This window comes from Miscanthus floridulus, chromosome 7 (assembly GCF_019320115.1).
Source record: "Miscanthus floridulus cultivar M001 chromosome 7, ASM1932011v1, whole genome shotgun sequence".
NCBI classification, from domain to species: Eukaryota; Viridiplantae; Streptophyta; class Magnoliopsida; order Poales; family Poaceae; genus Miscanthus; species Miscanthus floridulus.
This window is the reverse complement of record NC_089586.1, coordinates 105,276,567-105,288,055: the sequence shown is the minus strand read 5'-3', so window position 1 is coordinate 105,288,055 and position 11,489 is coordinate 105,276,567. Positions and strand designations below refer to the sequence as shown.

Below are 11,489 nucleotides of genomic sequence, written 5' to 3'. Positions count from 1 at the left end.
GTTCACAACATGTAGTAACAATGCTATGTTTAATATGATGCGAGATATAAAACATGATGCTTGACGATGGATGCAAAAGTTAAAAACTTGAATACAACTTTCCTTCGCGGTACAGTTGCAAACAAACAACTAACTAAATTTTTTCACAAACTCAAACACTTACTTTAAGTACCAAGGATCATTTTATACTAATGACCCAAGGTCATCACTCAATCCAAAAAATCAAACAAAACCTAAGTCTTTAAGGTTTACTATTTGTTTTTATGAATTAATTATTTAATTCAAAATTATGAAATAAATCAACTTCTTCCAAATGAGCTCAAAATTTTTTTGAAGACTCATCATATGATAACTAAGTGGCAAAACAATTTTCATAATTTTTGGATAAATAATAGGGCCTAGAAAAATCATGGAAACCCATTTATTAATTAATTTGAGCAATTTTTATCATATTCAAAATGTACTAGAAATAACATTTATTATTTTTCCTAAATAGTTTACATCTCAGAGGGGTCACACAAAAATTTTCATAATTTTTGGAGCTCTAATTAATTCTATACAAAAATAACAAATCATAGCACTATTCATTTAATTCTGCAAAATAGAAAATCCATTTTCAAATCAAACCGACACTGACAGCGGGGTCCCACCTGTCAGCATCATCCTCCCGCCACAGCAGCGATGACCGCGCGTTTGACCACCGGTAACTCGCCGCCGGTGAGGTCTCCGGCCACGGCGAAGGTACCAACACACTTCCCACATCACAACGCATCGATTGAAGGTACTAGCTAGTTCAATTGCAACGGGGTTCAAGCTCGACGCCGGCCATGGCGGCCACGATGGCGCAGCTGTGCTACACTAGCGAAATAAGGCTAGTAGCAGTTAAACAAAGCGCTTGGGAAGAATCAGGAGCTCACCCCAAATACGCTCGAGCAGAAATCAGGACCGAAGGAGCAGCGGTGAAGCGGGTCGACGGTCACAGCAGCCACGGCGACGCAGGCTTTGTCGGCGGTGGTGTTTCGGTGGCTGCGGTGGACAAAAGGCTCAATCAATAGGGCACAAAGCACCATGGCAACATGGTAAAGTAGGAACTACGCTGAGCAAGAGCCAAGACGCACCATGGATTACTGGCCACAGCGACGCGCACACGACGGTGGTGCTGCCGGCCGCGAGGAAGAAAGGCGCGCACTATAGTTCCATCAGAGTCAAGCTTCAAGAGCTGGTCGGCTGGGTGCGCAAGGAGCAAGTGAAGCTATGATGGGCTTTGATGTGACTAGTTGGAGCTACGGCGACGACGCAAGCTCGACAGAGCAACAGCGGCGGCGTCGGGAAAAACAGGGGAGAAGAAAAGAGAAGAACGGCGACGGCGCGAGCTTTATAGAGTGGCCAGGAAGCAAGGAGAAGCCACGCAGCAGCCTTCTCATGCCAGTGCGACACCGAAGATGGCCACGGGCGTGACTGGAAGCCGTCGGAAGGTCGCCGACAGTGAGGTGTCGTCCGCGGTTACTGTTCTAGGTAATTACCGAATTGCCACTCGATTTAAATCACAAATTACTCCCAAATTTGTATGGTAACTCAAAAATCTCCAAAAATAAAAGTCGTTCCAAATTCAAAGTTCTACAACTTTGCTTTAATAACCATACTCTAATTCGGTCTACATTTTGAAATGCAAGTTTAAAATCAAAAGGGGACACTTTAAGTACATTTCGCCTTTTCAAAATACTTCAAATTTTATATAACAACTTTGAAAACTCCAAAAACCAACTTTGTACACCTTAACAATCTCTACACATTTGCTTTTAGGCTCAACCCCAAAATGTGCTTAGATTTTGAATTAGGTTTTTAGGGTAGAATTTAAATACAGAAAATTAGGGTTTTCAGAAATTCCAAATCAATACAGAGATTTTTACTTGATTCAAACCATACAAGTCAACACATATCATCATAAAAACAAACTTGTTTTAGTGGATGCATATCAAAGTTTTGACTAACACATGAATGATGTGCAATGCATATGATGACATGGCATGTTTTAGGGTTTATACACCAAAGGTGTTACACACACCATTGGCACCCTTAACAAGCATGTAACAAGAATCAAATTTAATTGAGGATACATTAGGTAGCTTGTTCTTGTTAATCTTGCAATATTGCTCTACATGCCCAACTTGCTTGCATCTATTGCAAAACCGACCATTGCCCTTCACAAAGTTAATTTTGGGAGTGATAAAGGTCGCCTTACCTTTCTTGGGGGTATAGCCTAATCCCTCTTTGTTGAGAGAAAACCTTTGGCTACCCAAGCACTTTAGCAAGCGGGCATCTCCACCATAGGCATTGCCTAAGGCACGAGTGAGCTCATTCACCTCCTTCTTGAGGGTCTCATTTTCTACCATTAATGAGGCATCACAAGTGAGACCATCACTCAAAGGTGATGTAGAAGTAGTAGTGCTACAAGAAGTGTTAGTGGGAGAAACTATAATGGGCTTATAAAAAGATTCATCAATAAGATCATATGTTAGTCCCACATCACATGATACAATCACTTGCTCCTTCTTGGCTTCCTCTTTGACTTGCTCGATGAGAGAGGAGTGAGCTTTCTCAAGCTTAGAGTGAGCTTTGCCAAGCTTCTCGTGGGCTTCCATTAGCCTCTCATGAGTGGCATTGAGCTCATCAAGGGATTGCTCAAGAAATTTGACTTTCTTGTTCAATTTCTTACACTCCTTTCTCTTCATCTCAAAGGAAGTATGCACTTGCTCACATATGTCCATAAACTCCTCCTTGGAGTACTCCTCATCATCATCACCACTCCTATAAGCATCACTTTCACATTCATCATCATCACTCACATCATATTTTACCTTGGTAGGTTTTGCCATGAGGCATGTCGAAGGAGTGTCGAAGATGGAGGGCTTGTTGTTGATGGCGATACTTGCTAGTGCTTTCTAGATAGATTTCTTGCCATCATCACTAGAGTCATCACTATCCGAAAGAGCCATCACTATCCCAAGTGACCACATAGCCTCCACCCTTCTTCTTTTGGAAGGTCATTCTCTTCTCCTTCTTTTCTTTCTTATCCTTCTTGTGCTTCTTCTTCTCATCCTCATCATTGTCACTATTGTAGGGACAATTTGTTACAACATGATCGGGACTCTTGCAATTGTAGCATCTTCTCACATATTCTTTGCTTTTGGTGTGATCTCTTCTCTTTCTTGCACCATAGCCCTTCTTCTTCATGAATTTTCCCATCTTGCATACAAAGAGGGTCATAGCTTCATCATCAATATCACTAAGATCATCATCATCACTTGATTCTTTCTTGGACTTGCCCTTGTTCTTGGATTATGATGAGCTAGCCTTGAATGCTATACTCTTCTTCTTATTTTCTTCTTCTTCCTTCTTGTCATCCCTCTCCCTTTCCACACGATATGTCTCTTGGGTCATGACATCACCTAGTACTTGGTTAGGGGTAATCTCCTTCAATCCTCCTCTTATGATAAGCAGTCTCAACATCTCAAATCTTAGAGGTAAGCACATCAAGAACCGATGAGAGACATTATCATCCTTGATCTTCTCTCCCAAGGCCTTCAAGTCATTTACAATCACTTGCAACTGATGGAACATTTTCGGAATGCTCTCATCTTCCGTCATCTTGAAGCTTGTCAACTTATCCTTGAGAATGTACAACTTAGCACTCTTCACCGTCGGTGTGCCCTCATATGTTTCCTCCAATCTCCTCCACACCTCATTTGCTTTCACAATCCTTGATTTGCTCAAACACCTTGGAATCAATGGCATTGTATATGGTGTTGAGAGCCATTGTATTGCATTGCTTGTTGGTCTTGTCTTGGTTGGTGGGGTCATCGGGATTAATGATAGCATAGTCAATCGCGGTCACCTCCCATACTTGATCATTGATTGAACCAAGATACATCCACATCTTTCTCTTCCAATAATCATAGCATGTGCCATCAAAGAACGATGGTTTGCCCCCACATGGTTGAACACAACTTGAGCCATAATTTGACACCGAGGTTGTTAAGCCTTCAATCAAATGGTGACCACGGCTCCGATACCACTTGAAAGGTCCTAATATGGCTAGATGGGGGTGAATAGCCTATTTAAAAAATCTACAAATCAACTAGAGCAATTTGATTAGTATGGCAAATAGCGAAATGCAAACTCGCTCTAGCTCTACAAGGGTTGCAAGCCACCTATCCAACAATTCTAGTTGCAATGATTACTATAAACACAACTTGCAATGTTACTACTCACTAAGAGCTCTCAATCTTGCTACTCTAAAGAGCTCCACTAGATGAACTTAAAATAACAAAGCAAGCTCTCAATTCTAATTACACTAAAGAGCTTACCACAACTAGTTTGCAAGAATATAAATGAGTCAGTAGGGTGATTATACCACCATGTAGAGGAGTGAACCAATCACAAGATGAATACTAAATCAATCATTGGGAGAATACCAAAGGGCAAGAGACAACCAATTTTTCTCCCGAGGTTCACGTGCTTGCCAGCATGCTAGTCCCCGTTGTGTCGACCAACACTTGGTGGTTCAGCGGCTAAGAGGTATTGCACGAACCTCGTCCACACAATTGGACACCGCAAGAACCTACCCACAAGTGAGGTAACTCAATGACACAAGCAATCCACTAGAGTTACCTTTTGGCTCTCTGCCGGGGAAGGCACAAGACCCCTCACAATCACCACGATCGGAGCCGGAGACAATCACCAACCACTGCTCAACGATCCTCGTTGCTCCAAGCCATCTAGGTGGCGGCAACCACCAAGAGTAACAAGTAAATCCCACAGCAAAACACGAATGCCAAGTGCCACAAGATGCAATCACTCAAGTAGTACGCTTGGATTCTCTCTCAATCTCACAATGATGATGAAACAATGATGGAGATGAGTGGGAGGGCTTTGGCTAAGCTCACAAGGTTGCTATATCAATGCAAATGGCCAAGAGAGTGAACTTAAGCTGGCCATAGGGCTTAAATAGAAGCCCCCACAAAATAGAGCCGTTGGCTCAATTATTGGGCAGACTGCGCATCGATCGGACGCGCTGCTCGAATGCACTGGACGCTGCACCGGACACACCGACCGTGAATACCAGACGCGTCCGGTAGGCCGACCGGATGTGTCCGGTCGCTCCTAGACCACCACGTGTCTAGTTCAAACCAAAGTAGCCGTTGCAGCCCTTACTGCAGATGACCAGACGCTCAGACCAGATGTCGAAATAGAAATGACCGGACACTGAGCCGCAGTGTCCGGTCGAGTCCAGAGAGTACCCAAGGCTGATCAGACACGTCTGTTAGAAACTAATCGCACGCTGAGCCTCAGTGTCCGGTTGAGTCCAGTAAGCACCCACCATCGATCGGACGCGTCCGATCAACTGTTACACCGAATAACGACTTTGCTGATTTGCACCGAACGCGTCCGGTGTGGCGACCAGACATGTCTGGTCACTGAGTTCATCATCAATATCGAACATGTCCGGTCAACTTACCGGACGCGTCTGGTTACTCTGTGACCAGCGCGACTAACTCCTTTTCACCTCTATCTTCACCCTTCCCCAAATATGCCAACCACCAAGTGTATCACCTTGTGCACATGTGTTCACATATTTTCACAAACATTTTAAGGGTGTTAGCACTCCACTATATCCTAAATGCATATGCAATGAGTTAGAGCATCTAGTGGCACTTTGATAACCGCATTTTAATACGAGTTTCACTCCTCTTAATAGTACAACTATCTAACATAAATGTGATCACACTCACTAAGTGTCTTGATCACCGAAACAAAATGGCTCCTACTATTTATATCTTTGCCTTGAGCCTTTTGTTTTTCACTTTCTTCTTTTCAAGTTCAAGCATTTGATCATCACCATGCCATCACCATCGTCATGATCTTCGCCATTGCTTCATCACTTGGAGTAGTGCTACCTATCTTATAATCACTTTGATAAACTAGGTTAGTACTTAGGGTTTCATCAATTAACCAAAACCAAACTAGAGCTTTCACTCAGCCTCGTTCAAGGTAATGACACACTTTTTATTTTCGTTTGAATGGTGGATTGAAATATTATGAATGGGAGTTAAGGTTATAAGAAAATTATGTTTGGGAACTATGGGCTATGGTTTGGAGGAAGATATTAGTTTGATTTTGTCAATGTTAAGGTTAATTATTTAGTTAGAAGTATGTTTACCATATATATTTTTGTTGCGATAAGTGTTGGTTATATTATTTGAGTTGCAATGCAAATGATTATATTTTATATTAATTTGCATCATTTTGATTGATGTTTAATTTGAACCATTTTATTAGATGGAAGACATGTTTTGGGAGCAGTTGTGGTGAAAACGGGGTTGTCCTAGAGAATTGTACCCCGACGAGTCTAGCAAAGATGCCCCCGTTCCTCCTGACCTCCTTGTCCCTAACTGTGATTGTGGTCGTTCGGCCGACGTAATTTACAAAGCACCTCCTATTATGTGTGAACGTGGTCTTAAATCCAACTATGGCCTAGTCCCTTCGGAGCTTAGAATAGGCCATTATTGCAGCCATATGGCTGACTATGATGAGGTTGGTTATTTTTGTGGTAAACATGAAATCGTATTTTATTTCTTTTTTGCTAAGACATATATGATATAATTTTTTGTTTGAACAGAGCACTAGCAAATGCAAGTGGGTATGTTGTAATGGTCAAGCTAAGTTCTTGGATGAACTAAAGGGGAGGCAAGTAATTGCACGAAAGAGGGGATATGGACCTGACTACGTCAACCTATTTGTTAAACATCACAAAGACAAGATGCGTGAGTTTGCTAGACAGCGTGGTATTCATAACCTGATCGATGTTGGGCTTGACAAATGAGGATTGGAGAGATGGATGGTGTTAGAGGAGGTGAGGGCAAGCAAGGAGGCAAGGGAGGAGACAAGAGTATAGATGCAGGTCTTGAATGATCATGTTGTTGCATTATGTGCCAGTGAGTGCTTGAAAGCCTTTTTATTGTCTGATTTTAAATGTAATATAATCACATTGCTAACTGATTGCATTTTATACATGAAAGGATTGGATCTAACAAGGACCATGATAGAGAGGTGGCTCATGCAAGGTATGAGGAAAAAAAGTTAAATGAGCACAGAACGCGAGCTGGTCACACCGTTGAATCACTGATTGTGTTGTCTGATGAGGGGGGTGAGGATGAGGATGACACTGCCAGACTGAGTGAGCTCAGTGCTCTAGCAGAGGCAAGCTTGTAGGTGGAGGAGGCTGAGGACGACACTAGTAGACTGAGCGAGCTCATCGCTCTAGCAGAGTCGGGCTTCCAGGCAAAGGAGGTTGAGGACAACACTTCTAGACTGAGCGAGCTCATCGCTCTTGCAAAGGCAGGCTTGCAGGCGGAGGAGGCTAAGGACGACACTGGTAGACTGAGTGAGCTCATCGCTATAGCAAAGCTGGACTTGTAGGCGGAGGAGGCTGAGGGCGACACTAGCAGACTGAGCGAGCTCATCGCTCTAGCATAGGTGGGCTTGAAGGTAGAGGAGGATGATGACACGTTCTTCACTCAGGCCGTAGGTGGAGGAGGATGACGACACGTTCTTCACTCATCGCTCATCACTCTAGCAGATGAAGCCATCATCAAGGTGCCCCTGTACTTTCCTATCAAGAAAGTGTCATCAACAAGTACGACTGGCCGACAAAACTAGAATGCATGTTCCGTTTGTGCGAACGACCAGAACACACGATAGAGGGCATGCCTCAACGAGGCCCAAAAACACATTCCTCCGGTGTCCATAAACCATTTCAAGCCAGGGTTGTAGTAATGCATTGCACATAAGATGCGGGGCACCCTGTTGTACGCTTCCTCCCAACTACCCTATCGAATTGCTAGGGTAATTTGCTTAGCATGCCAAGCCTTTCTGTACTTCACATTATACTTAATGAATCTAGATATGGACTGTTGTAAAGAAGACACCGAAATGTTGTTATTATCATCAATGAGCCCCAATATACGACGGGCAAGGTAACGTGCAGTGAGCTGCTAATGATTTTCCTTCCCCCTATTTGTTAGGTAAGTGTGGGGTTCAACAACTTTACTTATCCTCCACTTGTCATCACTCTATCTCTTTGTGCATTTAACCTCCACATACAACCGTTTTTGCATATCACGTGGTACCTCAACTCTTGGTCCGAATGAGTGACGCTGTATGGCCTATGGTGAAACATAGCATAACCCTAAAGGAAGAGCTTCATCTTTGACATTATATTGAATATCATCCCCTTCCTAAGGGTTTCTTTCTCATGGTCATACAATAATTTCCTATACATCTGGAGACCGGTGTCACAAATTGCCATATCCGTCATGCTGAGATCCCTATAGTTCGAAACACCCCTAAAAGGTACATTCATCGACCTCAGTCACTGTGTAAGGTGATGGTGGAACATAGTGCTACGTTTCGCTAATTCTGCCCCATGAATCATAGGGGGTATCATCTGCTGGCAAATCTATGACTAGTCTACCCTAAGCCTGGATAGCATGCAAAACCTTAGTTGGTACTGATAATGGCATACCATGAACAGGTACTAGCATGGCATCAACCGGTGTGGGCATAGCATGTCTATCTCCCTGGTCACCATCTGAATCATCCGAATAACTACTAACTACATCACTGATCCTATCCTCCTCCTCCTGCTCCTCCTTTTCCAGTTTGAACTCGTTCACATTGAAATCATTGCTTATATAGCCTACTTGACTTGAATGAAACTGCTCCTACACCAACTGACCGTCCAAATGCATGTTACCCTGAGCTGCTTCCCCTTTGACTCCTAATTCTTGCTCATTGCCTCCAACACCATCAATGGATGGCCCGTCCAGGACACCCTGCATCCTGTACCTATTCTCCACCACCACCTCAGCCATGGGCACATTGGAATCTTAGAGCACCCTAGTATAGTGGGACCAGTGAGCAGGGTCACGCAAGGGCATGAGGACATAGTGTGCCTTAGTCTTCCCAGTATCAAACCTCCCTTTCAGTGTGAAATCACCATCAAACTTTGTATTCAAACGGACACAAAGGTCGTTGAAGCTAGGAGGTTCATCAAACCATTCCAATTCTTCTTCCATATCCTCAAACATACCATCTTCTCTCCTAACACTTCCTCCGTAAAAAACTCTAACACAATAATCCATCTACAAAAGCATTTCACGAAACTTCATCAAGTCATCAAAATCATCATACGTAATGTCCATAGTAATATTAATACCTATTCTAACTATAAATATACTAACTAATCTAATATTAACATCTATACAAGGCTAACTACAACAACTAATGTATAACTAGACACACTAACGGTACTAACTAAATTAACTAACTTTACTATCTATACTAACTTACTATATTGCCTATACTAACTAAACTAACTAACTATACTTTACTAATTATACTAACTTTATTTATTTTACTAACTAACTATACTAACAATGTCGATTCAATCAACAAATACACTAGGGGAGTATCTCGCGGCAGCGGCGCTCGTCCTCGCGGCGGTGGCGCGCTAGACCGGAGCGAGAGGCGTGGGCGCTAGCCTCGACGACGACAGCGGGTGGACATGGGATAGAGAGAAGGGCGTGCGACAGTTGGGAGCAGTGTACAACGCGACAGTGAGGGTGGCGGCGGCAGTCGCGGGCGCTGTAGTGAGGGTGGTGGCACGACAGTGAGGGCAGTGGCGGGCGCGGCGGGCAGCCACCGTGCGTGGCCGGAGGGGGTGGCGCGCCAGCGTACGGGCACGGTGGGCAGCTAGCGGCAATGGCGCGGCGGGCGCGGCAAGAGTGGCGCGTCGACGTGCGTGGTGCGGCTGACGCGGCGGGCATGCGCGGAGGCGGGCAGGCGCGGCGAGTGCGGTAGGCAGGCGGCCAGGCGCGGCAGCCGGCAGGGGCGGGTGGGGGCGGCGGCCGCATGCGGGCAGGCAAGCGGGTGCGGGCGTGCGTGCGGTGGGCACGGCGTGGCACCGCGGGACTGGGCCGCGGGCTTTTAGCCGGCTATGTCGCGCCACCGATCAAGACGTGTCACTGCTGCACCAAGATCGGTGGCACGGCAGACCCTGCCACGTCACCGGTCAGCGCCCCAGTCGTCGCCACATCATCCCTCTTTGCCGCGCCACCATGCATGGCGCGACATAGGCGTTTCGCCGCGCCAGGGAAATAGGCGCGGGCAAAAGTGTTAGTTTTGGATAAAAAAATAAAACAATGTTAGATTTAAAATTAGTTTACAAAAAAAGTTAAAAATAAAAAAAATCACACTAAGGGCATTCTCAATGTAGAAACTATCGTAGTTTCTGTGGATATTGATTGTACTGTCACCTAAGCATTTTGTTGATGTGGCAATGTAGTTATTGAAGAGAGAAAGCAAAAATCATAGAAACCGGATCTAAGTTAGAAACCATGTCTACACGAGAACCAAGACACGAAGAGATGTGATTGGTAGAGAATGAAGAGAGAATATATGTGATTGGATAAAAAATTATTCCATAGAAACTATCCATTGGAGCCATTGTTTCTATATGTAGCGTTTATGAAAATTAATAGGTATAGAAACTACATTTAGTTTTTAGCATTGGGACTGTCCTAAGCAATCATACTCCAAAATTTTCATTGTGACTTGTAGGGCTTTTACCCTGGTTAGTGGGGTAACCCTTCCAAAAATTCTCTATAGCCCAGGTGGGCCACAAAGGGGGTTTGGAGATAGTTTTCAACTAGCAATTGAGCACCTCGGTGTTACCTCACTAGCTGCGTCATTGCCCCAAGCGCAAGGACACGTTCCAACGCTCGTCCGTGGCCTCCTTTTATGTTTCGCCTAGTTTCATAATCCAACAGCTTGAGTGGTACGAAACACCAACCGACCTGGTACGTCCACTCAGTGCCGGCCCTAAGGGTAGGGCACGAGGTGCGACGACCGAGGGCCCAAGTGGAGGAGGGGCCTAAGTCTAGGTATACAGACCCCTAGGTCCTATAGTTCTTTAGGCATTAGCAAACTAATGAGAAGAGAGACATAGAACTGGTCAGGCGACCCCAAAAGACAACATTGGCACTTCTTTGCTAGTTTCCTTTCCCCACGGCTCTCAGGCAGAGAGGAGGCGAGGAGTCACGCTGCATACAGCACACTCTGATTGTGAGTTCGCGAGGTGCGCCTTACACACACGGAGCTGGCGAGCCACGCCACCACGAAGAGCTAGACTACCGGAGACACGGACACAGCGCACGAGGACGGCGACTAGGCAGGGCTCCACGACGATGATATCTTGATTCTTAGCTTCTTATGAATTGCGATCATCGATCTGTTGTTTAGACCCAAGGTATTTTTTCCTTTTTATTTTTAATCCAAATTAATTATTTGTATAGTATTTCAGACTTCTAGTACTTTGTACCTATATAGTCATATTTTTCTTCTAATTTAGGTGTTAGAATTTTAGAATG

The 11,489-nt window shown here is 44.5% G+C and overlaps 1 non-coding gene across 1 annotated transcript; it reads right to left on the bottom strand.

The window, feature by feature from the left end:
- Nucleotides 1–10,692: 10,692 nt before the first annotated feature.
- Nucleotides 10,693–10,829, bottom strand: LOC136468330 (U4 spliceosomal RNA). The gene has a single exon (XR_010761835.1). It is a non-coding gene; the product is annotated as a U4 spliceosomal RNA (small nuclear RNA).
- Between the last annotated feature and the right edge of the window lie 660 nt (nucleotides 10,830–11,489).